We start from the raw sequence: 27,646 nt of genomic DNA, 5'->3' as shown, positions 1-27,646 counted from the left end.
TCTTCCATTCTTTGAGCACAGACTACCTTTCCATTCATTTGTGTCTACTTCAGTTTCTTTCATCAATGTCTTTTACAGAGTATAGTTTGTTCACCTCCTTGATTAAATTTATTCCTATGTGTTTTATGTGTTTTGATGCAATTATAAATGGGATTATTTTAGTGATTTTTCACCTTTGTTATTACTGTATAGAAACAAACAGATTTTTGGTATTGATTTTGTATCCTGCGACTTTACTGAATTCATTTCTTCTAACAGTTTTTTGGTGGAGTCTTTAGGGCTTTCTGTAGATTGTGTCATGTCATCTGCAAATAATGACATTTTTATTTCTTCCTTTCCAATTTGGATGCCTCTTCTTTCTTTCTTCCTTCCTTTCTCTTTCTTTTTTGAATAATTGCTGTGGCTAGTATTTCCAATACCTTGTTGAATTCTGATCTTAGAGGAAAAGAGTTCTGCTTTTCACCATTGTGTATTACCATATGTTATCAGCATATTAGTTGAGAGTTTGTCATATATGGATTTTATTATGTAGGTATGTTCCCTCTCTATCCAGTTAGTGAGAGGTTTTTTTTTTTATATCATAAATGGCTGTTGAATTTTTGCCAAATGCTTATTCTATGTTGAGAAGATCATATGATTTTGACCTTCCATTTTGTTAATGTGATGTATCATATTGAAGGATTTGTGGATGTTGAATTCTTGCATCCCTGGAATAAACCATGCTTGATCATGGTGTATCATCTTTTTAATGTATTGTTGAATTTGGTTTGCTAATATTTTGTTAAAGATTTTAGCTTGTATGTTCATCGGGGATATTGGCCCGTAATTTTCTTTTTATATGGTGTCAATCTGGTTCATTCACTTTCAGTCTATGTGTGCCTTTACTTTTGAAGTGAGTCTCTTATAGGCGGTATATAGATGAGTCTTGTTTTTTTGTTTTTTTTTTTAACCCGTTCAGCTACTCTGTTTCTTTTGAATGGTGAATTTAGTCTGTTTGTATTTATAGTATTGATTGGTATGTACTTATTGCTATTTTTGTTAAATGTTTTCTGGCTATTTTTTTTTTTTAGTTCTCTCTGTTCCTTTCTTCTTCTCTTTCATTGTTCCCTTGTGGCATGATGTCTTTCTTTATAATATGTTTAATATCCTTTCATATTTTTATGTGTATTTACTAAGTGTTTGCTTTCCCACTGTGAGGTTCACATATAACATCTTTTGTATATAGTGGTCTATTTTTAGGGTGATAGCAATTTAAATTTGAACACATTCTAAAACTGTACATTTTTACTTCCCCCACAATGTTCTGTGCTTTTGATGTCACATTTTACCTTTACTTGTTTTATGTGTCCATTAACTAATTATTGTAGTTTTAGTTGATTTTACTCCCCGTTTTTGTCCTTTAACCTTCACACTAGCTTTGTAAATGATTTATCCACTACTTCTGTTAAACATTCACCTTTTCTGGTGAGATTTTTACATTTGTATGTCTTCTTGTTGTTAGTAGTGCCATTTCTGTTCCGCTTGTAGAAATCCCTTTAACATTTTCTGTAATGCTGGTCTAATGGTGATGAATTCTTTTAGTTTTGCTTATCTGGAAAACTCTCTTTTTGAACTCTGGATGATAACTTAGCCATGTAGAGTATTATTGTTTGAAAGTGTTTTTTCCTTTTAGCCCTTTGAATATGTGTCATGCTATTCTCTTCTGGCCTGCAAAATTTCTGCTGAAAAATTAATTGATAATCTTATGGAGGTTCTCTTGTATATAACAAGTGGCTTTTCTTTTGCTGCTTTTAAGCTTCTTGCTTTATCTTTAACTTTTATCATTTTACTTATAATGTATCTTTTATGTAGACCTCCTTGGGTTCATTTTATTTGGAACTCTCTGGGCTTCCTGGACCTGGATGTTTCCTTCTGCAAGTTATACAAGTTTTCAGCCATTTTTTCCTTCAATAAGTTTTTTGTCCCTTTCTTTCCTCTCTGGGACCTCTATAATGTGGATGTTATTCTACTTGATATTGTCCCATAGATATCTTAAGTTATTTTCATGTTTTAAAGTTCTTTTTTAGGCTCAGTCAGTTAAATGTCTGCCTTCAGCTCAGGTCATAATCTTGGGGTCCTGGGATCAAGCCCAGCATTAGGCTCCCTGCTCACTGTGGAGTCTGCTTCTCCCTCTGCCTCTGCCCCTTTCCTGCTTATACTCTCTGTCTCTCGCTTCGCTTTCTCTCTCTCAAATAAATAAATTAAATATTTTTTAAAATTCTTTTTTATTTTTGCTGCTTTGTCTGGGTGACTTCATTGCTTTGTCTTCCGGCTCACTTACCTCTTCTTCTGTTTCATTCAGTCTGCTGTTGAACTCCTTCTAGTGTATTTTTCAATTCAGTTATTGTATTCTTCAGCTCTGTGATTTTTGTTTGGTGCTTTCTTAACTTTTCTATCTCTTTTTTGAAGTTCTCACTGTGTTCTTCCATATTTATCCCAAGTTGGTAAGCAACCTTATGATCATTACTTTGAATTATTTATTAGGTAAATTTCTTATTTCTATATCTTTAAGGTATTTTCTGAGGTTTTTTTTTTTTCTCTTGTTTGGGACAATTTCTCTTTCCTCATTTTGCTTGACTTTCTGTTTTTTTTTTTTTCTTTGTATTAAGTGAAATAACTACCTCTTTCAGTCTTGAAGGAATGGCCCTGTGGATGTGATGAACCTTCTCATTCATCCTTGTCCTAATTCCTGATTGTCTAAGCCACTGGATTTACTTTTGATATGTTCCCGTTGTTGAGGGTGTGCCAAGACCTGTCGGTGATCCAAGGGAAGGAATCTCATTTAGCACCTATTTTTAGGCTGGTTGGAAGTCTGACTCTTTTTTTTTTTAAGATTTTATTTATTTATTTGACAGAGATCACAAGTAGGCAGAGAGACAGGAAGAGAGAGGGGAAGCAGGCTCCCCGCTGAGCAGAGAGCCCAATGCAGGGCTTGATCCCAGGACCCTGGGGTCATGACCTGAACCAAAGGCAGAGGCTTTAACCCCCTGAGTCACCCAGGCGCCCCTGGAAGTCTGACTCTTAAGCAGTAGCTTTTAAGGTATGCAAATATATATAGTCTTGTGGGCCTACAGTTGTAAATTCTACTGACCTCCAGATCAGAAGATCTGGAGGTGTTCCCTGGGCAACAGGAACAAAGATTGGGGCTCCAGATAAGTACAGGCTCCTATTTGGGAGGTCTCCTTGAGCTGTAGTGAGGCCAGAGGGGTGCACAAGAATGGTGTCTCCCAACTCTCATTCCCTAGGAGTGCCTCCTTAGTCTTATAGGTGTGTGGGAAACCTGAAATCTGTCACGAAGGCTGAAGCTCTGGAGTAAGTTTTCACAGAAGAATGGGGATGTGTTTCCATAGGCTCTCTATGCAGTGCCCTGTTGGTGTTGGCCTGCTAAGAAGTGCCTTTCTGGTTATAATAGTAACCTGGAGCCCAGGACACCACCAGGGCCACATGAACAAGGGTCATCCCCTGTGTGGTTTGCACACGCCTGCTAGCTTTAGCAGGGCAGCTGTAAAGTGTAGAGGGCTATACTTTCTGAAAGCTCACTGGCTTCAGGAAGGCCATAGTAAAATGTCTTAACTGCATGTGCCCACTGGCTTCATTGATGCTGTGGGAGAGTGCCCTGGCTATGGGTGTGCACTGGCTTTGGGTTAGAGGCAGGAGAATGCTGTGACGGCTCATGTTTGTCAGCCTCAGCTGGCGTGTGGGGGAGTGTTGAAACCACCCATGCTTGCTGACTTCAGCAAAGGACAGAGAATGCCATGACCATTTGTGGACCGGCCCCAGCCAGGGAGTGGAGTGCTGCCGTGACTGCCGGTGTTCTCTGGCCTCAGCAAGGCAGTGGGGCCACGCTAAGATTGGTTGCCCTGCCCGTCCCAGCGAGGCGGTGGGAGGATGCTGTGTCTGAGCAAGGCCATCTGCAGCAGCAGGGGAGGTGGGGAGTACACAAACCTATCTCCCACAGCTTTGTCTCTGGAGAGAGTCCCAGCCATGCCCTGCCCCTCCTGCAGATGCCACTGACTAGCAAGTGAATCTCCTTTACATTGGGTCAGGTGCTTTTTGAATTGGTTCTTTTGTGCAGAATCCTGGGTTGAGTGGATCTATACAGGAAGCCCTTTGAAAGGAGAATCTCAGTTTCCTCTAGTTCTTTGGGTTCCTTGGATGGTGGCCCTTTTGGTTTTCTAACCAGGTATTTTGGGGAGCTCATCTCTCCAGTGCAGATCTCCAGTGTTAGGATGCCTGATGTGGGGGGCACCAACCCCTTGCTTCTCTGGGGAAAGTGCCTGTTTTGGCGAAATTCTCTCTTGTGTGTTGCCAGGTGGGGCGTAGGGTTTTTTGCCCAGACCTTGTCTCTGCCTCTCTTACCCATCTTGATGTGGTTCTTTCATCCTTTCTTGTGGAGAAGCAGTTCATCTAGTTTTTCAGACCTTTTACAAAGGGAAGTAATTCCTATGTCGCTGTAGATTTGGTGTGTCTGTGGGAGGTGAATTCAGGATCTTACTCTACCACCGTCTTAGACCCCTCTATACAAACTGTTTTAGAGATTACACATATTGAGAAAATTCCCCAATTCATTTTCATTCATAAGAAAGATGGGAAGGAGTCTCAGTATGAAGTAAAGCACAGGGTTATATTTTATCCCGGTTTTTCAGGTGATACATTAATTTCCACTCCCATGTCTGCTTGTAATAGCAACCGAAATTGCAATGCTTGAAAACCCAGACATCCTCAGATGCCTGAAGTCATGCCTCCAGCCTCTTCTGCTTTGGATAACTGGTGCTTGGACTGAGCAGTGAATAATTATATAGCTGCCTTCTAGTCCTGCGGAAACATTAAGGCTTATATAAACAAAGAAATCCTATGACTTCTTCAAAACCAGAGTATGAATATCTATGTGTTTCCTTGCCAGCAGACTATTATCTTCTATTTCCTTATACTTGGGTACTACTATCTTCTGTTAACGCTGTGACAGTATATTTGCTATTGTGCCATTCTTTGCATTTGATCAGAATAAACAAGTCTTTTTTCCTGTATGAGACCCAGGTGGTTGGGATAGTTATTTTTGGTTTCAACAAATCCATTAAGAGGAAATATATTCTGTAGAATACATAAAGAAGAATCAAATGGGAATTTTAGCATTGAATAATAATTAAAAAAAAAAAGTAAGAAAACTCCGCAGAATGGAGAGGACAGAGGAAAGAGTCTGAACTTAAAGATAGAACCATAGAAATTACCAAGTTTGAACAACAGAGAGAAGAAAGACTGAAAAAATGAGACGAGGCTCAGAGACTGGTGGGGTTGTAACAAAAGCAGTAACATTTGTATGATTGGAGTCCCAGAACGAGAGGAGAAAGAGGGTGAGGCTGCCAAGATATTAGAAACAAAACAAAACAAAACAAAACAACCACACAGTAGTTGAAGGTTCCCCAAATTTGGCAAAAGACACAAACCTACAAATTAAACAAGCTTAGAGAATCCCAAATAAGATCGGCCCAAAGAAATCTAAACCAAGATACATCATAATCAAAATTCTAAAAGCTGAAGACCAAAAAAATATTGTGAAAGCAGGTAGAGAGAAGTGACACATTATCTGTAGGGAAAAAAATAGTTTGAATGATAGGGTTTCTCATCAGACATGGAGGCTAAATAAATAAATAAAGAAACAAAGAAACAAATTTGGGGGTGCCTAGGAGGTTCTGTGGATTAAAGCCTCTGCTTTCAGCTCAGGTCATGATCTCAGGGTCTTGGGATCGAGCCCCTTGTCATGTTCTCTGCTCAGCGGGGAGCCTGCTTTCCCATCTCTCTCTGTCTGCCTCCCTGCCTACTTGTGATCTCTTTTTGTCAAATAAATAAATAAGTAAAATCTTTATATAAAAAAGAAGTCATGGAGACTAGAAAAAAATGGCACATTTTTAAGAGTGGAAAGAAATTCCATATTCCATGAAGCTATCCTTCAGGGGTAAAAGGGAAATAAAGACAGTCTCAGATTAAGAAAAACTAAAAGCATTTGTACCTAGCAGACTTACCCTTAAAAATGGCTAAAGGAAGCTCTTGCCTACGATGGAAGTGAATATTGAAGCATCAGGAAGGAAGAAAGAACAAAGGAAAGAGTAAAAATACGAGAACATATGATAGACTTTCTCCTCTGGAGTCTTCTAAATTATATTTGACAGGTGAAGCAGAAAATGCATGTTTCAATGTGGTTCTCAGTGTATGTAGAGGAAATATTTAGGATAATTATAAATGGAGGAGGACCAAGGTACTTAAAGGGAGGTAAGATTTCTGCATTTCACTTGAACTGGTAAAATTTCAATACCAACAAGTTGTGAAAAGTTATGAACATAACACCTAGAGCAACCACTAAAAATGATGTATGTGTGCAACAGCTTTCATGGTCCTCAAGGACATTCTGCTGAGTGTAAAAAGCCAATCTTAAAAGGTCACACACTGTATAATTCCATTTATATAACATTTTCAAAACGGCACACTTAAGCGGATGGAGAACAAATTAGTGGCTGCCAAGGGCTGGGGTGGAGTGAGTGGCCATGACTCTAAAGAGGTAGCATGATGGAATCTTTGTGGTGATGGAATAGTTTTGCATTTTGATTGCTGTGGTGGTTGCCTATTATTTACACATGAAAAGAAAGCATAGAACTATATAGACATAATATGTCAATGAGAATAAAAAATACACATTAAACCAATGTCAATTTCCTGTTTTTAAAAAGGATTTATTTATTTATTTGAGAGAGAGAGAGTGTGTGAGCATGTGTGTGTGGAGGGGGTGCAGAGGGAGAGAATCTTAAAGCAGACTTCCTGCTGAGTGTGGAGCCCACTGTGGGGCTCCATCCCACCACCCATGAGATCATGACCTGAGCCAAAACCAAGAACTGATGCTTAACTGACTGAGCCACCCGATGCCCCTATTTCCTGGTTTTAATATTGTATTGTAGTTGTAGAAGATGTAACTACTGGGGGAAACTGGGTGTAGGGGACATGGGATGGATTGCTCCTCACTGTCTTGGCCATTGTCTGAAAATTGTGATTATTTCAAAATGAGCACATCTTAAACAGAGAAAAAATGTCAGTTATTTGCTGAAAATATTTCATTTTTAATTTAATTTAATTTTAATGTTTTTTTCAAATGGATTGCAGTTTTTAATTTTCTCCATTATTGTGAAATTTGACTGTCCCATAGGAATTTTGGGTGGCAGTAGCAAATTAAAGCAGGAATTTTTTCTCTTAAATGTTATTTTACCCTTTGAGTCATCAGGGGCTTGAGTTGGGACTATTGGTGCCCGTGTTTATAGAGGAAGATATGACTATCACACCCTCAGCTCACTCCACTATAACAGGACTGCTTTGTGGGGTTACTATTCAGTACGAATGCTAAAAATCATTCAAATCCTTCATTATGCACGCCTAACCCAAATACCTAGTTTTATGAGTTGGTTGGCTGTGGTCAGAGGTAGATTAGTGGCTGTGGAATGGCATCCTCACTCTCCAAGGTTAAGTAGCCTAGATTTTTCCCCTCTTTATAACCTTGACTAACTGAGCTTGGATTAACTTCAAGTTTTCGCTTGTGACTATTATATTTTCCCCTAATTAATCAAATTTTCCGGAAGCTCTATCTGTACAACGAACTAGACTAGATCTCTCTGCAGAGATGGGAATAGAAATTACACTAAGAGTCTTGATTGTGTTACTGATTTGCATAGTGTTAATGATTTGTATGTTAATGGGATAGAAAGGCCAAAGGACTGCCATGTCTGTATAACCTGTTTCCTGTTTTCAGTTCTGGATCCATGCAGGGTCCACTTCATCCTTTTTTTGGGGGGGGCGTTGGTTCTCTTTAGTTCCTTTTTGTTTACACTTTCTTTTAATGGCCAGAATTTGATATCAGCTAACATTTATTTGGAATATGGCTTTGAGGTCGTTGCAGCTGTATCAGCTGTTTTACATATACCATTTTATTACTCCAAACAACAGTTTTTTATTTTAAGTAATAATTTAGCATTTCAGTATTTCATCATGTTTGAATAATGTTTAAATGCCAAATTAAATATTAAGAGTTTGATGAATGCTGTCAAATACGTTCTGTATGACACATGGGACACTTACATTAGTTTGCTACAATAGAATTATTAAATACACCTTAAAAGACTTAATATCATTTCAGTGCATACAATGAAGGAAATTGAGGAACCATAATCAAGAAGCTCATCTGTTGAAAAAAATTACACAAGATAGAGTAAACCTGACATAGAAATTTTTATCCTACCATTTACTTACTTTATCTCCTCAGTGTTTCTCTTTTTTTAAAAAAAAGATTTTATTTATTTATTTGAGAGAGAGAGAGCAAAAGTGAGAGAGAAGGAGAGAGCACGAATGAGGTGAGGGGCAGAGGGGGAAGTAGGCTCCCCACTGTGCAGGGAGCCCGACATAGGGCTTGATCCCCGGATTCCAGGATCATGACCGAGCCGAAGGCAGACACCCAGTCAACTGAGCCACCCATGCGCCCCACCACCCCGTGTTTATCTTTGAAGAAGTTTCTATTTCAAGTATTATTACAGATGTAAGAATAAGTATGAGATGAACGATAGTGTATCCCAAGGCCTACGTAGTGTCTAAATGATAGTGAAACCACTACAGTTCATCATGGTAAAGCAAACACACTTGGAAATGTATTATTGTTATTATTATCATTATGACAGTGTTGAGAGGGGCTCAATTAATCAATCAAGGGTGTAGCCATCTGATAGAAAGATGGGATTTGTAATAAGAGGTTTACTATTGGGTGGCATATGTGGCAGACAGCCCAGACAACAAGCTTGGAATGGTGAACCACGCATCCCCCTGGCAACATTTATGGCACCGGAAGTAGTATCCATATGCACATATTTACTTAGAGGAGTGGAAAAAGGGAGAAAAAGAAGAGTACATGTGTGAATGGGATTATAAAGCAGTGGACTCCCAAATTATGAGCCAGCTTTCAAAATGCACCCAACCGTGTGAAATCTGGTTTTGTCTCCTTACAAATGCTAATAATGTAACATGTACTGCTTGTATTATAACATATACGATGGTAATAGTGTAAGTATAGATACATTTTTAGTTAATAAAGTGGCTCTTATATAGTATGGCAAGCAACCTCCAAGATGGCTGACTCTCACTGATCTCTGTTTGCCTCCCGGTATCTGTACTCTTGGGTAATTCCCTCCCCTGAAGTGTGGGCTGGATTTATTGACTTGTTTACAAGGAATGGAGTATGGCAGAAGTGATGGGATGCCACTTCTGATAACAGATTATAAAAAGATTCTGACTTACATCTCAGAATGCTTTTTCTTGGACAGCTTGTTCTGGGGTATATTAAGTCCTCTTGGGCTGCCATAACAAAATACTGCAGAATGGGTGGCTTAAACCACAGAAATTTATTTTCTCACAATTCTGGATGCTGGAAGTCCAAGATCAAGATGCTTGTTGGTTTTATTCTTGGTGAGGACCCATTGCTTGGCTTATCAACAGCCACCATCTTGTATATGGTCACATGTTCTCTTTGTGTATGTGTGGGCGGGGGAGGGGGAGAGATTGAGAGAGCTAAGGAGCAAGTGTCTGATGTCTCTTAATACCAATCCTGTTGGGTGAGGACTCCACTCTCACGACCTCATGTATCCTTAATTACTTCCTTAAAGGTTCCATCTCCAATTGCAGCCACACTGGGGGTTAGGGCTTCAACTTTTAAGGGGGCACAGACATTCCGTCTATAATGTGGGAAAAGCAAAATGCCATGTTATGAGGCAAGCCTGTGGAGAGGCGCCTGTTCTCGAGCTTGGAAGGAGATCTTCTGTGGCCTGCAGATGCCATGTGAGTGCTCTTTGCCATGACTTCTCCCTCCCTGAGCTTAGAGATAACTGAAGGGCTGCACCCCCACCGCTCTGCACCCTCAGGAGGGATAAAATCAACACTACCCAGCGAAGCCGCTCCTAGATTCTTGAACCATAGAAACTATGAAATAGTTAAGTGTTTGTTGTTTTCAGTTGCTAAGTTTGAGATAATTCGTTGTGTAGCCAATACACATAATCTTATTTAATATTTGACTCTTCAATTCCTGTATCAGAAGCTTCGGAAGTAGGATCTGTCATTAACAGAGTCTCATTTTCTGCAGGGAGGGCAAGAGTGGAGAGCATGTGAAAAGGGACTAACAACTCTGTATTTATGGTCTTCTTCCCAGAAATGATGTATATAATGTGTGACTATCCTGATGAGTCTAATGATTTTATCTGACTCGGGGAATTGCGAGCCACCTCTAGGACCTTTGCTTCTGCAACTGCATCCTGAATAGAACGTATGGAGGCTCTTTGTTACTGCAGGATTTCACACACGCATTTGTCATCGAGCATAATTTTAAAAAGGATCACCACATGCTCTACAGGGTGAGCGTTTGATAGCCAGCTGGAGGTAAGAGTTGGCAAATGAACCATTTACAATTACAGTGCTGCCCAGCAACCCTCCGTTTTCCCAAATGCCCAATGTAAGGATCCCTTTGCCTCCAGCCTCTTAAGACTGGAGTAGCCTGCACTCCATTGGCATGCTGGAGTAGTTACATTCGTAGCCAATTAGCAGGGTGGCACACACTCCGCCAAGAAGCCCCAGTCTCTATAGACCTGGTATAGAGAGTGAAATTAGCTGAGACAAATACCTGTTAATCCCCTGTTCTTGGCCGGCGTGGAACGCCTACTGTGCAGTGCTAATAGTTCTGGGAAATCCCAATTCCCAGTGTCAAGAGTTGAACAGACTAAGTCTGTTAAATGAAGAAATTTACAGCGCATTAGCTTTGATCAAGAAATTCTAGGTGCAAGTCTCTTAAGCAAATGAAGGCTGCTTGGGAATACGGTCACCCTTTCTGGGAAGCTGTTTTTCAGGGAGTTTATCTTCACTCTCTTTCCCATGCCAGAGCCAGGGGCAGAAAAGCGGCAGTTTGAGTGGCTGGACTTGGGGGCAGTGGAAAATAGTCTTATTTGAACAAGAGGGGACAACTGACCGACTATAGCAGAGTTTTGTCCGCGGGAGCTTGGATATGGTTTTCGAAAATGCGAAATTTATGACAAAAAAATCGCAGGAGCCCTCACAGCTTCCCACGAAGGTGCCTTTATACTTACATGTGTAAGCTGCGCCCTCTGCTGGCTGGATGGAGCCATGTCCCTGTCCTTCCTCCCCGCCCCCCCTTCCTGGGAAAACTGTGTTGTATTTTCCCATCTAAATTATGTTTTCAGTTGCATTCTATCAGCCTGCTGTTGCCTGTGCAAAGAATGAGGCAAACAGAATTGAGATCGTGGCTTGCACCATACTGTCAGTCACTCAAAGCTCTGCAGAGCTGTTCTCAGAGATGAAGGATTCAGAATTCTTGGGAACACACTATAAATACTCAAATTCTGATTCCTGGGCTAAGTTTGCAGACATCAAGGTTCATTTGTCTTTGCAGCATATCTTTTAATCTTTGTTCCACTGTGGAAGGCAGAAGAATCTTTCCTTAGTCCCTGGAAATGCTTTTAATTCACACATGCTTTTAATTGTTGGTTACATAAAATTTAAGGGAGTTTGGCAGTTGCCCTCAGCCCGGGGTGAGGCAGTGGAGAGAGGATGAATAGAATCACAGTGAAAGAGGAGGGTGGGCCTATAAGACAGTGAAGGGAAGAACAGATGATCTTGTGCTCAAGGGCTGCTTCGCCTTGAGGCTAGGAAGAGAGACGATTTACATTTTGCCCTGTCAGTGAAAGAAAACCAAAAGAAGTTGTGCAACTAACAATTTGTTAAGAGCTTCTCAGGCATAAAGCACTATCCAGCGCTCCCCCCCCCCCCCCCCCCCCGCCCACCCCCAGGAAGAAAGAAGTATCCGTTCCAGGGAGGGCCGAGGAGAAAATACAGCCCAGTTCCCTGAGATGAGTTAAGCTTGCCATAAGGACTGGAGGTGGTAGATGGTGCTATAGAATTTTATTTCTGGAAAAGGCACATTCACAGGGTAGTCCGGGATGTTTGTGAAAACGAGCCTTGCACCATCCTAATCCCTCTAGACCCTGATGTACGTCGTTTACCCTTCTTTCCTCACCCCATGCGCAGAGGTTGGCATTGTTTGGTGCACTTTGGCAGGACTGAGACCCATGACAAATAACACAGGTGCTTTTATAAACTGGGATTAAGTCACAGTTAGCAGAGATGTACAACTGAGCTGTTTGGATAACCCTCTCCCTCCTCCAGTTGGCTTTAGTTGATGAAAGCATTCCCTAATAACTGTGGTCACTGTATGCTCATTCCGTTGATCCCAATTCAGAAAAATCAAATCTACAGCAGAGAAGTTTCTATCGATGTGAGGTCTTGGAAAACTCACTTTCAGGCCAAGTCCATGTGTGGGGCATGTTAAGCCCTTACGACAATGGATTCCAGCTACTCATGTTTACCAAGAGTTAGGGATCAGGACCTATGCTGTTATTCTGCAATAGAATATTATGGCGACTGCGTGGAGACGCTCCATGGACATGTTTAATCTGCATTTTGTATGCGGTATAACATTGCTAAAACCTTTAACTGCTCTAAGCCCTGAGTAATAATCAAGCATATCGCTTGCCATTTTTATTTTAAAGATTGTGTTTTGGAAATTTTTCCTGTATGTGCAGTATATTTAAATTAACAAATGTTTGATAATCTAATCCTTATAATCTGAGAGTTGTCCTTACCATACCAAAGTGTTTACCAGTAACTCACTAGAGTAATGGTTCAATGCATGGATTTTGGAGTGAAGCGGACTTGGTTTGACTTTAATGGATGCATGATCTTAGAGAAGTTATTTCACATTTCTGGACCTTGGTTTTCTTTAATTGCAAAATGGGGATAATTATAGTACCTGCTCATGGAGTTGTAAGGACTTAGTTAAATTATGCATACAAAGTTTATCCCAATTCTTGGCCCATGTAACTTCTAAACATGTTAGCTATGTAAACTGTACATCAAATAGACAAGAATCTGGGGATAAACTCAGAAAGTACCAGCATTTTGTTTGTTTCCCATGGTCCCTTTAATTTGTTTTGTGGAAAACATTCTTCAGCCAGTGTCTAAAAATTCATTTAAGTCCCAAGATTTCCTGTTTACTCATAGGAAAAAACCAAGTTCTCAGATGACTTTAACTTGCGAACCTGATTTCAGTTCAGTTAAACTTGTCCAGTCTCAGATACTCTGAGCCTGATTATAAGTGAAATTTCTCTTTGTTCCTGGTTTCTTCTCCCCAGCTTGCCTAGGGTTTCTGACCCCTTTGGAATTCGAGCATGGGAAGAGAGGAGCGTAAGAGGAACGGAGGCGTTCTCATTTGCTGGCCATGTTTCCGGTGGCTTTGCAAAACTCTAGTCAAATGTTTGATGTTGACTGTTTCAGAGCATTTTTGTGGGTTCTGCAGAGACCCTCTGCTGGGCCTCTGTTGATTTGGGCCGTGTTCCTCCTTCAGCCAGCTGCCCTCACCCCCTCTCATCTCTACCCTGGTGAGGCACCCCCTCCCCTGCCTCTTAGTCCTGTGTACTCTGCACCCCAGAAGGTTGCCCTCTTGGGCAAGGTCCACATGTTGGTCCAAGGATTTGCACAAGTTTGACCTGACCCTGAAGAAGGGGGGTGTAGTTACTCCCTGGATGCAGCCCTTTAGCTGATGTCTCCAGCCTCACTGGCTTTCTAAAGTATGAGTCAACTGTGCGTTGCCCGTATGCCATCTTCTGAACACATATTAAGCTCCAAGTGGTGCCTGGGGAGCGCATCTCACCCAGCTTGGAGACAGGAGGACGTGCCACCACTTCATCCTGTCCCCTCAGGGGGCACGATGGTGAGACTCAGAATCTAGCCCTCTCCAGAAAGTCAAAAATTATTCTCCTCCCTGGTTCTTTGAATTTCCAGCAGTTTCCGTGTATACCCTTGATGTGGATGAAGTATCTAACTGGCCACTCATTCTCCTTTCATGCAATTTCCCTGTGGTGGTCTGTCATACAAGTCATTTGTTGCTGGTTGTCCTAGGAGCTCAGTCAAAACTCCCAATTAAACATCCTCCTGTAGTTTTGTTATCTGTATGAAAGACATTTGATTTAATTTGTGTTTTTCTCTTATCTAGTCCCCAGTGTGATCAAGTAGTATATGTTTAAAGGTAAAAGCATACGCTTTTTTATTTTAAATTTAAATTTTTTTAACATAACGCTATTTTTTCTTTTTTTTTAAATTAATTTATTTTCAGAAAAACAGTATTCATTATTTTTTCACCACACCCAGTGCTCCATGCAATCCGTGCCCTCTCTAATACCCACCACCTGGTACCCCAACCTCCCACCCCCCCACCACTTCAAACCCCTCAGATTGTTTTTCAGAGTCCATAGTCTCTAACGCTTTTAAAAAAGATTTTATTTATTTATTTGAGAGAGAGAGAGAGAGAGAACGCACAAGCAGGGGGATGGGCAGAGGGAGAAGCAGACACCAGCTGAGCAGGGAGCCCTATGTAGGGCTCAATCCTGGGGACCCCAGGATCATGACTTGAGCTAAAGGCAGACACTTAACTGACAGAGCCACCTAGGCACTCCAAACATAACCCTTTTCTGAGAAACCTAATCATCTAATTAATTTTTCTAAATGCTTTTGACTGGCCAGTTGTCTTTAGTGTTAACCACAGAGAAAATGATGCTTAATGAAAGTGTATTGATCTGATAAATTTTTAATATATAGTTGAAAGAGTTTTATAAGATTTTAGTGTTTCAGAAATAATGAAACTATGCACAGATTAAGTCTAAAAGCATTGCTTAGGGGCAACTGGGTGGCTCAGTGGGTTAAGCCTCTGCCTTGGCTCAGGTCATGATCCCGGGGTCCTGGGATGGAGCCCCACATCGGGCTCTCTGCTCCATGGGGAGCCTGCTTCTCCCTCTCTCTCTCTGCCTGCTTCTCTGCCTACTTGTCATCTCTCTATATATATTCAATAAATAAAATCTTAAAAAAATTTTAAAAGCGTTGCTTCTGGTAATGAAAAAAATGAAGACATTGTAAACATCTAATCTAGGTTAGGGTATTGGCTACATTGAACAGTGGAATCTGATGCTGTTTTAAAATGACATAGCAAATACTTAATGCCCTGAGAAAGGTGTTCAGTTTTCATAATGCTTTGTAAATAAAAAAATGAAAGATAAAAAAATATGCACAATATAATCTTGTTTTGGCAGAAACATACGCATAGCTACACATAGGAAAAAAAGGCCATAAAGATATCACCAAAATGTAAATGGTGCTAAATGGTGCTATTGTTATAAATATTCCTGTGTATATATTATGCTTCAATAAAAACTTTCAAAAATGTACATGGACCTGATACCTTAGTAATGAGATTATAGGTAATTTTTTTTGTTTTTTTGTTTTAATTTTTTATTTTTTATAAACATATATTTTTATCCCCAGGGGTACAGGTCTGTGAATCACCAGGTTTACACACTTCACAGCACTCACCAAAGCACATACCCTCCCCAATGTCCATAATCCCACCCCCTTCTCCCAAACCCCCTCCCCCCAGCAACCCTCAGTTTGTTTTGTGAGATTAAGAGTCACTTATGGTTTGTCTCCCTCCCAATCCCATCTTGTTTCATTTATTCTTCTCCTACCCACTTAAGCCCCCATGTTGCATCACCACTTCCTCATATAAGGGAGATCATATGATAGTTGTCTTTCTCTGCTTGACTTATTTCGCTAAGCATGATACGCTCTAGTTCCATCCATGTTGTCGCAAATGGCAAGATTTCATTTCTTTTGATGGCTGCGTAGTATTCCATTGTGTATATATACCACATCTTCTTGATCCATTCATCTGTTGATGGACATCTAGGTTCTTTCCATAGTTTGGCTATTGTGGACATTGCTGCTATAAACATTCGGGTGCACGTGCCCCTTTGGATCACTACGTTTGTATCTTTAGGGTAAATACCCAATAGTGCAATTGCTGGGTCATAGGGCAGTTCTATTTTCAACATTTTGAGGAACCTCCATGCTGTTTTCCAGAGTGGCTGCACCAGCTTGCATTCCCACCAACAGTGGAGGAGGGTTCCCCTTTCTCCGCATCCTCGCCAGCATCTGTCATTTCCTGACTTGTTGATTTTAGCCATTCTGACTGGTGTGAGGTGATATCTCATTGTGGTTTTGATTTGTATTTCCCTGATGTCGAGTGATATGGAGCACTTTTTCATGTGTCTGTTGGCCATCTGGATGTCTTCTTTGCAGAAATGTCTGTTCATGTCCTCTGCCCATTTCTTGATTGGATTATTTGTTCTTTGGGTGTTGAGTTTACTAAGTTCTTTATAGATTCTGGACACTAGTCCTTTATCTGATATGTCGTTTGCAAATATCTTCTCCCATTCTGTCAGTTGTCTTTTGATTTTGTTCACTGTTTCCTTTGCTGTGCAAAAGCTTTTGATCTTCATGAAATCCCAATAGTTCATTTTTGCCCTTGCTTCCCTTGCTTTTGGCGTTTTTCCTAGGAAGATGTTGCTGCGGCTGAGGTCTAAGAGGTTGCTGCCTGTGTTCTCCTCAAGGATTTTGATGGATTCCTTTCGCACATTGAGGTCCTTCATCCATTTTGAGTCTATTTTTGTGTGTGGTGTAAGGAAATGGTCCAATTTCATTTTTCTGCATGTGGCTGTCCAGTTTTCCCAGCACCATTTATTGAAGAGGCTTTTTTCCATTGGACGTTCTTTCCTGCTTTGTCGAAGATTAGTTGACTGTAGAGTTGAGGGTCTATTTCTGGGCTCTCTATTCTGTTCCATTGATCTATGTGTCTGTTTTTATGCCAGTACCATGCTGTCTTGATGATGACAGCTTTGTAATAGAGCTTGAAGTCCGGAATTGTGATGCCACCAACGTTGGCTTTCTTTCTCAATATCCCTTTGGCTATTCGAGGTCTTTTCTGGTTCCATATAAATTTTAGAATTATTTGTTCCATTTCTTTGAAAAAGATGGATGGTACTTTGATAGGAATTGCATTAAATGTGTAGATTGCTTTAGGTAGCATAGACATTTTCACAATATTTATTCTTCCAATCCAGGAGCATGGAGCATTTTTCCATTTCTTTGTGTCTTCCTCAATTTCTTTCATGAGTACTTTATAGTTTTCTGAGTATAGATTCTGTGTATAGGTAATTTTTTTTAAAGATTTTATTCATTTACTTGACAGAGAGAGGTCACAAGTAGGCAGAGAAGCAGGCAGAGAGAGAGAGAGAGAGAGAGGGGAGGAAACAGGCTCCCCAGTGAGCAGAGAGCCCAATGCGGGGCTCCATCCCAGGACCCTGGATCATGACCTGAGCTGAAGGCAGAGGCTTTAACCCACTGAGCTACCCAGGCACCCCAGATTATAGGTAATTTTGGTATCTTCTTTCTGACTATATTTTCTAAATTTCTGAGGCACATTTTTTTCATGATATATAAAAGATAAATGTTATTTAAGAATAATATCTGGGTAATTCCATGGTGTTCTGGTATAAGGTGAACCAAGGAATGTCATTACAAAGGCTTGGGTCTTGCTTTTGGGCCACTCAGGGCCTGTGGGCAGACTTTAATCCTTGAGGGGAAGGCTCAGGTCTTTCACAACCACCATTCTAGAGTGAACTCTTCTTAGTGCTAGTGCCTGGCCCTCAGTTATGGAGCTTGTTATTGAGTTTCCAGAACTGTGTGGAAAACAGACGCTCATCTGAGCATGTGCAGTAGTTCACGAGTCAATGGCTCATCATTGATTTCAGCTTAAGTGAGGCAAAGACTGAGAGATAGCTAGTGATTTAGCCAATTTTTTCTTACTTGCCCAAACCTGATTCTCTGGCTCTTGGATGCCAAAAATGGCATAATTCAATATCTAGAGGATCTGGGAGGGAGAGACTAAGAAAGATTTGGTGACAGAGGGAATCTGGTGTGGGCCAGGCCTTTGGGAACTTATTTTTTTTTAAATTTTTAAAAATTTATTTATATGACAGAGAGAGAGCACAAGCAGGGGGAGCCACAGGGAGAGGGAGAAGCCGGCTCCCCATTGAGCAGAGAGCCTGATGTGGAGCTTGAACCCAGGGTCCTGGGTTCATGACCAGAGCCAAAGGAAGATGCTTAACCAACTGAGCCACCCAGGTGCCCTCCTTTGGGCACTTATTATGCCATGCTTCCCATTTCCCAAAGCCCTCTGAGTTCACTTTCCATTATCCTGGAAAGAGAGGGAGAGCCTCAAGGGTGGTGATAAAGGGGGATTTAGGCCATGCTTAGGATCTAGAGATTTGTAGACTAGGGGGCCCTTTGAGGGATTTTAAGCTGGCAAGTGACATGTGTGCGTTTGCTTTTTAAGGATTTCATCTATTTATTTGAGAGCGAGAAACTCAAGCAGACTGCATGCTGAACATAGAGAGATGGTTCTCTCCTACTACCCTGAGATGATGACCTGAGCTGAAATCAAGAGTCAACTGCTTAACCTACTGGGTCAACCAGGCACTCCTCATGTTTGCTTCTTAGATTGTCATTCTGAGTTTAGGGAAAAAGGTGAAGGCATGAAGATATAATAGGAGGTTGTGGTCAGTCCTCACCCAGATTTGAGTGGTAGGAGTAGAGATGGAGAGCAAGGGACAGAGATAGGTGATACTCAGATCTTTTTTTAAAGATTATTTATTCATTTTAGAGGGGTAGGGGAAGGGCAGATGGAGAGGGAGACAAGCAGACTCCCTCCTGAGTGTGGGGAGTCCATTTTGGGGCTTGATCCCATGACCCTGAAGTCATGACCTGACCTGAAACCAAGAGCTGGGCATTCAACCAACTGAACCATCCAGACACCTGGCATAGATGATACCTAAAAGATGACATTGATAGGACTTGGTGACTGGGTGTTGGGCCTGAAGGAAGATGGTGGATGTAGGAAGACTAGCCGGTAAATTCTGTGGCACAGGAGCCGCATTACCGGAGTCATGTAAATCATGGTGTGAGTTTCATCTGAGTCTCTGAAAACAGGGAATGGCTGGCTCAGTCAGTACAGCATGTGACTCTTGATCTCAAGGTCATGAATTCAAGCCCCACACTGGACATGGAACCTGTTTAGAAAAATAAGGAATGGCTGTCATTGAGCAGAGATTGGTTAAATATTTCTTGACTCTGTGAATGAATTTTAGTCTAATAAAGGAGTGTAGCTAGGCTGTTCATATAAATATGTTGTATAGCATAATTGTAACTTAGCTATAAAACAGAAAGTACTATTTTTTTTCAAAGATTTTTATTTATCTATTTGATAGACAGAGAGAGATCACAAGGAGGCAGAGAGGCAGGGGGATGCAGGCTCCCCGCTGAGCAGAGAGCCCGATGTGGGGCTTGATCCCATGAGATCATGACCTGAGCCGAAGGCAGAGGCTTAAACCACTGAGCCACCCAGGCGCCCCCCGAAAGTACTATTTTAAAAAACCAGTCTCCTTTTCATCACAGTGGGTTTTGTGTGCTGCCTTAGCTGGTCCATGTGGGAGGGTCCCTGGGAGTTGGGGTAGTGACCCACGTGGCTGGATGACAGGGAAACACAGTGAAAGAGCTTGTCGAAGTGACCACTTTCTTGGCTCACATTTAATTTTGTTTTTTTGCAGTCACATTCTGTCCCGAATATCACTGTGAAAATCTAAGAGTCTTGCTAAAGGTGGCTTTATGTGTGTGGGCAATGGAATAGAGAAACAGAAGACATTTTTAGGATGCCATTTGAACCATGTAAATGAGTACTTGCCCATGTACCTGGAATTTTAAAAAGATTCTTTACTCCTTTATGCTGAGTTTCGTGGGAATTATGGTTTGCAAAGTACGTGAGTGAATGGCTTAGGTATGTGCTTTGGAGCCAGAATGATCTAGTTTGATTGCATACATTTCTCAGGATCACCAGGTAGCTATCAAATCAGCAGGAATGATTACTTTTTCTGTATATTCTATATCACAGTAGATGTGGTTGGCCTGAAGGAATATGACTGCTCTTGACTAAGTTATGGTGGGTAAGGTTAGAGCAGTTGAAGAAGAGTAAGGAGTCCTGTGTTTTGAGGACTACTGACTTTCTACAGGGAGCTACAAGCACGTGTGGGATTCAATTAAAACATTAATCCAGCTGTAAGCTCTGTTACTGAATATAAGAGGAAAAAAATTGACAAGATGGCTCATTTTTGAACAAAGCAGCTGGCCCATGATGATATTATTTTGATGTATCTGGAATTACAATAGCAAAGTCCAACAATAAATAAAGAAATGAATGGCAGTGGGAATCCAACAGAGACCATTTCTCTAAGAATAGGAGTCAGAATATACACCATTGTATTCACAGTATCATTAAAATATGAATAAACAGCAGCAACATTTTATTATACAGTGAAAGAACCACCTACAGGGCACTGAAAATTGAGTGGTGTGTGTTTAATAAATTAAAATCAACAAGAAATGGCTATTTACCAGGATGCAGGAAGGACTCCGAGAATAATGGGAACTTAGGGACATAAATGAAACTGATTTATTATTAGGTAGGGTTTTAAAGGTTTAAAACATGTTAATTATATGGCAAAAGTTGAGAGGGGAGGAGAAGGAGTGGTGAGAGATGAGTCTCTAGAGTTTAGCTGGTGCTCAATTCTGAAGGGCCACATTTTAGTAAGTTAAGGTGTTTGGGCTCTATCTTGAGGGGATCTATTCTGGGATTTTTAAGCCAGGGACAAAAAGATCACTTAATTCTGGCTGTATAACAAGCTACCCCCAAACTTAGTGTGGCTGAAGACAGTAGTCCTTTATTACTTACCATGAGCCTGTGGATAGGCTGGACTATTTTGGTCTAGGCCAGCTCAGCTGAGGTTGGATAGTCTAGGAAGGCCTCACATATCAGGGGCTTCAGGCGAGACGGCTGGGATTCCTCTCTACATAGGCTTGTTCTCACGATGACCAAAGGGTTCCCAGGAGCAAAAGAGGGCAAGCACCAATGTATGAGCACTTTTGAAGTCTCTGCCTATGATGTGTTTATTAACTGTATTCTGTTTATTAATGTCCCAGTGGCTGAAGCAAGTCACATGGTCAAGTTCAGATTTAGAGTAGAGAAATAAATTTTCTACTTAACAAGCGGAGCTATACATAGCATAGTCAGTTTTTTTCCTGATCTGTCGTAATTAAGTTTGCATTATGGAAAATGGACTGGGATATGGCAAGCCCTCAGCAAGAAGAGGTAAATGTCAGTTGCAATAATCTAAAAGAGCAGCAGGAACGGATAGTGGCACCAGAGATAGAGAGACGTAGACAATTCAAGAAATATTTAGGACACAGAACACAGAATAAGCGGACCTTGATGATTAAGGGGGTGTGTGTGTGTGTGTGTGTGTGTGTGTGTGTGTGTGCTCAGAATCAAGAATTCTGTTCCTGTTTTCAGCTTGAGCATCTTCCTCCCGCTGCCCCCAAGTAGGCTCCATCCCAATGTGGGGCTTGAACTTACAACCTCATGACCTTGTGACAAGAGTTGTATGCTTTATTGACTGAGCCATCCAGACACCCCTCAGCTTTAGCTTTTGAGTGAAATTAAATGCATAAAATCCTTCTGTGGGGATTATTTATTGATATATTTATATATTTGTAGCTGAATTAGACTAGCCAAAAAGCCTTCATCTCTACATGAACTAACAGGTAAACATGAGAAAGAACTAGAAGTATAGAGCTTGCTAGATAGAGAAGATGCAGACAGCTCTCACCTATTCACACAAACATGATGATTTTCTAGTAATTAATAAAAGTTCTCTGGACCTCTCTTGTACATATGCTCTGGACTGAAGGAAGGAATGGGTCATTATGTAGATAACTGGTTCAGCTAGACACATACTATGGGATGCCCTTGATGCCCAAGTTACTAAGCTAAGTCCTTAGGGCAATTTGAAGAGTCATGAGCCTTGACTTGATTCCATTTGTATCAACAAATGAGCCATATTTACTCTACCTAGAAAAAGCTTTATCACAATTTAGAGCTGTAGGTAAGTGTGGAATCTTTGAGAATGATAGTGAGGTTTTCAGAAGCCCTGAGGAGGAAGCAGGATTCAGAATTCAATCTATTTGGGAAGTAGTCAAATGGGTAGAATGTATACTCATATACTCTGGAAGGCGGTTCAATTTTAAGTCAGTTTCTTAGAAAAAGCTGATGTGTTTGGGCTGGATTACTTCTACAACTGAGTTATGGAAAAATGGACCACAATAGGTTTCTTTCTATGTAGGATGCTTTATTAATAGCCTACCTACTTTAGTAAAACTCTTATACTATGTAAAATTTTACTTAATAATCTTAAAATGTTTATCCTTATGCTTGTTTGTTATAGGGAAAATGTAGTTCCACCACCCCCCCTTTTTTTTTTTTTTACAAATTTATACAAAATGATATGGAGGACTGAAGCAACTATCTGGGTAATTAAGCTTCCTACAATTTAGGTAAAAATTGTAGGTAAGATTTTATATAAAAATTCACATAACTAAGGCACATATATAGTTTTTTAACTTGATTTTTCTAGACAGTTGTCATAAGATTAGCATCAGGTCAGAGCTTTCTTTGTTTTTGTAAGTTTATTTATTTTAATAATCTCTATACCCAATGTGGGGCTCAAACTCAAGATCCTGAGATCAAGAGTCACATGTTCCTCTGACTGAGCCAGCCAGGTGTCCCTGGGTTAAAGTTTTTGACATGGCCTTGGTTGTCTTTCATATTTTCCATTGTATTAATGTAGACATTTTCCATATTGAAAAGAAGTTTGGAGTATCTCCTTTAGTCATTATAAAGATGCTTTGGTATTTGCATCTGATATTTAGGGAACTCTTGTTTCACTATCTAAGACAAACTCTCTAGACCATTCTTGGCAACTGCTCATGATGATAGTCAAATAATGATTCCTTACACTTAAAAAAATATTTTATTTATTTATTTGACAGACAGAGATCATAAGTAAGCAGAGAGGCAGGCAGAGAGAGAGAGGAGGAAGCAGGCTCCCTGCTGAGCAGAGAGCCCGATGCGGGGCTCGATCCCAGGACCTCGGGATCATGACCTGAGCCAAAGGCAGATGCTTCAACCCACTGGGCCACCCAGGCGCCCTATGATTCCTTACACTTTATATGAACTTCCTCATTCACTCTTTAAAACAACCCTGTAATGTAAGCAGAAGATTGAAGATCGAAGTGTGGAACAGAGTGGTTAAGACACTTTTCCAAGGCTACATAGCTTATTAGTGGCAAAACCAAGACTGGAGACTGTGGAAGATTGGATTATTGTTCAAAAATACTTATTCTCAACCACAACCACAAGGAATGAGTATACTTAACCTATCTCTCTGATGTTGGGTTTGGCTCTGTGACTTGCTCTGGTCTCATATTTGGTGGAGTGTGCTTTACTACTTGTTGCCTTTGAGTTTGGGCATAGACTTGAATTGGTGGATGGATATTAGTGGAAGTGATGTAAGCAGAGGCTTGAAATGGGCTCATGTGATTGATTACATCCTCTTGCATTTCTGCCATTGTCATCAAAAGAACATGCCCCAGTTAACTCACTGATTCAAAGAGAATGAGACCTGTTAAACAGATCTATATCCAGCCAACACTGTGAAGTCAGGCCCAGCTGTGCCCAGCCTAGATCAGCAGACCGACCCCAGCTCTGCAGTAGTGAGTGATGGTTGAGTAGAATAAGTGATTGTTGTTTTAAGCCCTGAGTTTGGTGCACTTTGTTATGCAGCAAGAGCTAACCAGTGAAGGACCTAAGCAGTTTAAATCTAAGAACCAGCACTATTAATCACTATTCATGCATTGAATTTGAAATTATTCCTAAACTGACATTTCTAAAACAACTAAATCAAGAAGTGCTAGTAGTCTCAAAGGATCACTTCTGTAACAGTATGTGACAGATATGGTTAGAGAAGTATTCTTGGAAGTTATGTGTCTTCATATCCTTTTCTCTCACATCTTTTAAAAATTAAAATACAGATATTTGGTTTTGCTAAGTGTCCTGCTTATACAACTTATATGTACATTTCTTGGTCCTTAGCTTCCAGCTGTAATCCACTTATGAGTTAGGGAACATGTCCGCCACTCTGAAACAATATCTGAGATGGATAAGTGAACACATTTTGAATGACACAAATGGTTCCCATCCACAGAAAAGCAATGACAGGGAAGGAAATGGAAAACTGGATACTTACAATAAAAATAACTAACAATGTGAAGAGGTTTGTTCTGCACTGATGGTCCAGAGATGTAAAATTTAGATAGAGATGTGGACAGTAGCTATCTGAGCAGTGACAGACTTTGTTTTTCACCTTTTAAGATGTTGATCTTATGCATTTAAAAAAGGGCTGAGCAAAGTGGAAAGCAGGTCAAGGTCTTGGTTTAGCTCGCCTATGTTCAATCCCTGAAGCTTTAGGACATAAAATAGCCTGGGAGATTATATAGTTTAGAAACTCAGAGTGACTGTCAAGCCTTCTCCTGTGGACCATACATTTATTTTGTGTGGTGTTTTGTAAAATAAATTCTGAGAGTTGGGATTTTTGGGGTATATGGGTTTTGCAAATGCACTATCACTCTAAGAGTTAATACATTTTTTTCTTTAAATTTCAGGAATTCTCCTAGACTTTAATGTACTGAGATGCATTATGACTCTTAGGGAGAGGCATGGAACATGTGGCATTTCCTAGGCTGTTTGTTCTCAAACGCTGTTCAAGGAGTAAAATGATATAGGGCTCAAATGATATAGAACATACATTGGGGAATTTTGCTCTAATATACTTTGCTCTCTTTATTTTATTATTTTATGTTAGTCACCATACAGTATATCATTGGTTTTTGATGTAGTGTTCCACGATTCATTGTTTGCCTACAACAACCAGTGCTCCATGCAATCTGTGCCCTCCTTAATACCCATCACTGGGTTCACCCATTCCCCCACCCGCCTCCCTTCTAAAACCCTGCTTGTTTCTCAGAGTCTGTAGTCTCACGGTTCGTCTCCCCCTCTGATTCCTCCCCTTCATTTTTCCCTTCCTTCTCCTAACATCCTCCATGCTATTCCTTATGTCCCACAAATAAGTGAAACCAAATGATAGTTGACTTTCTCTGCTTAACTTACTTCACTCAGCATAATCTCATCCAGTCCCATCCATGTTGATGCAAATGGTGGGTATTCATCCTTTCGGATAGCTGAGTAATACTCCATTGCATATGTAGACCACATCTTTATCCATTTGTCTGTTGGAGGGCATCTTGGCTCCTTCCACAGTTTGGCTATTGTGGACATTGCTGCTGTGAACATCGGGGTACATATGGCCCTTCTTTTCACTACATCTGTGTCTTTGGGGTAAATACCCAGTAGTGCAATTGCCGGGTCATAGGGTAGCTCTATTTTTAACTTTTTTGAGGAACCTTCACACTGTTTTCCAAAGTGGCTGTACCAACTTGAATTCTTACCAACAGTGTAAGACGATTCCCCTTTCTCCACAGCCTCTCCAACATTTGTTGTTTCCTGCCTTGTCAGTTTTTGCCATTCTAACTGGTGTAAGGTGGTATCTCAGTGTGGTTTTTATTTGAATTTCCCTGATGGCTCGTGATGTTGAACAATTTTTCATGTGTCTGTCAGCCATTCGTATGTCTTCTTTGGAGAAGTGCCCCATGTCTTCTGCCCAGTTTTTTACTTGATTATTTGTTTTTTTGAGTGTTGAGTTTGAGAAGTTCTTTATACATCTTGGAAACCAGCCCTTTCTCTGTAGTGTTGTTAGCAGATATCCTCTCCCATTCCATAGGTTGCCTCTTTACTGTGCAGAAGCTTCTTATCTTGATGATGTCCCAGAAGTTCAATTTTGCTTTTGTTTCCCTTGCATTTGGAGATGTGTCTTGAAAGAAGTTGCTGTGGCTGATGTCGAACAGGTTACTGTCTATGTTAATCTCTGGGAGTTTGATAGATTCCTGTGTCACATTGAGGTCATTCATCCATTTCGAGTTTATTTTTTTGTATGGTGTAAGAGAATGGTTGAGTTTCATTCTTCTGTATATAGCCGTCCAATTTTCCCAGCCCTATTTATTGAAGAGACTGTTTTTTTTTCCATTGGATATTTTTTCCTGCTTTGTCAAAGATTAGTTGACTATAGAGTTGAGGGTCCACATATGGGCTTTCTATTCTGTTCCACTGGTCTATGTTTCTGTTTTTATGCCAATACCATGCTGTCTTGGTGATCACAGCTTTGTAGTAAAGCTTGAAACCAGGCAACGTGATGCCCCCAGGTTTGTTTTTCTTTTTCAACATTTCCTTGGCAGTTCGGGGTCTTTTCTGGTTCCATACAAATTTTAGGATTGTTTTTTCCAGCACTTTGAAAAAAACCATTGGTATTTTGATTGGGATGACATTGAAAGTATAGATTGCTCTGGATAGCATAGATATTTTAACAATGTTTATTCTTCTGATCCATGAGTATGGAATGTTTTTCCATCTTTTTGTGTCTTCAGTTTCTTTCATGAGTGTTCTGTAGTTCCTAGAGTAGAGATCCTTTACCTCTTTGGTTAGGTTTATTCCAAGGTATCTTATGGTTTTTGGTGCTATTGTTAATGGAATAGATTCTTTAATTTCTCTTTCTATAGTTACATTGTTAGTGTATAAGAAAGCAAGTGATTTCTGTGCATTGATTTTGTATCCTGCCACATTACTGAATTGCTCTATGAGTTGTAGTAATTTGGAGGTGGAATCTTTTGGGTTTTCTACATAAAGTATCATGTCATCTGTGAGGAGAGGGAGTTTGACTTCTTTTCCAATTTGAATAATTTTATTTCTTTTTGTTGTCTGATTGCTGTTGCTAGGGCTTCTAGTCCTATGTTGAACAACAGTGATGGGAGTGGACATCCTTGTCATGTTCCTGATCTTAAGGGAAAGGCTGTCAGCTTTTCCCTATTGAGAATGATACTCACTGTGGGATTTTCATAGATGGATTTTATGAAATTGAGGAATATTCCCTCTATCCCTACACTCTGAAGAGTTTTAATCAGGAAAGGATGCTGTATTTTGTCAAATGCTTTTTCTGCATCAATTGAGAGGACCATGTGATTCTTGTCTCTTCTCTTATTTGTGTGTTCTATCACATTGATTGATTTGTGAATGTTGAACTACCCTTGCATCCCAGGAATAAATTCCACCTGGTTGTGGTGGGTAATCCTTTTACTGTGTTGTTGGATCCTAATAGCCAGGAACTTGTTGAGAATTTTGGCATGCATATTCATCAGGGATATTGGTCTGAAATTCTCCTTTTTTTTTTTTACGATTTTATTTATTTATTTGACAGAGAGGGAGATCACAAGTAGGCAGAGAGGCAGGTGGCGGGGCGGGACGGGGGGAGGGAAGCAGGCTCCCTGCTGTGCAGAGACCCTGATGCAGGGCTCAATCCCATGACCCTGGAATCATGACCTGAGCCGAACGCAGAGGCCTTAACCCACTGAGCCACCCAGGCACCCCTGAAATTCTCCTTATTGATGGGGTCTTTGCCTGGTTTGGGGATCAAGGTAATGCTGGCCTTATCGAAAGAGTCTGGAAATTTTCCTTCTGTTTCTATTT

The sequence above is a fragment of the Mustela nigripes genome, chromosome X (genome assembly GCF_022355385.1).
Source record: "Mustela nigripes isolate SB6536 chromosome X, MUSNIG.SB6536, whole genome shotgun sequence".
NCBI classification, from domain to species: Eukaryota; Metazoa; Chordata; class Mammalia; order Carnivora; family Mustelidae; genus Mustela; species Mustela nigripes.
Note: the sequence above shows the minus strand (reverse complement) of the source record.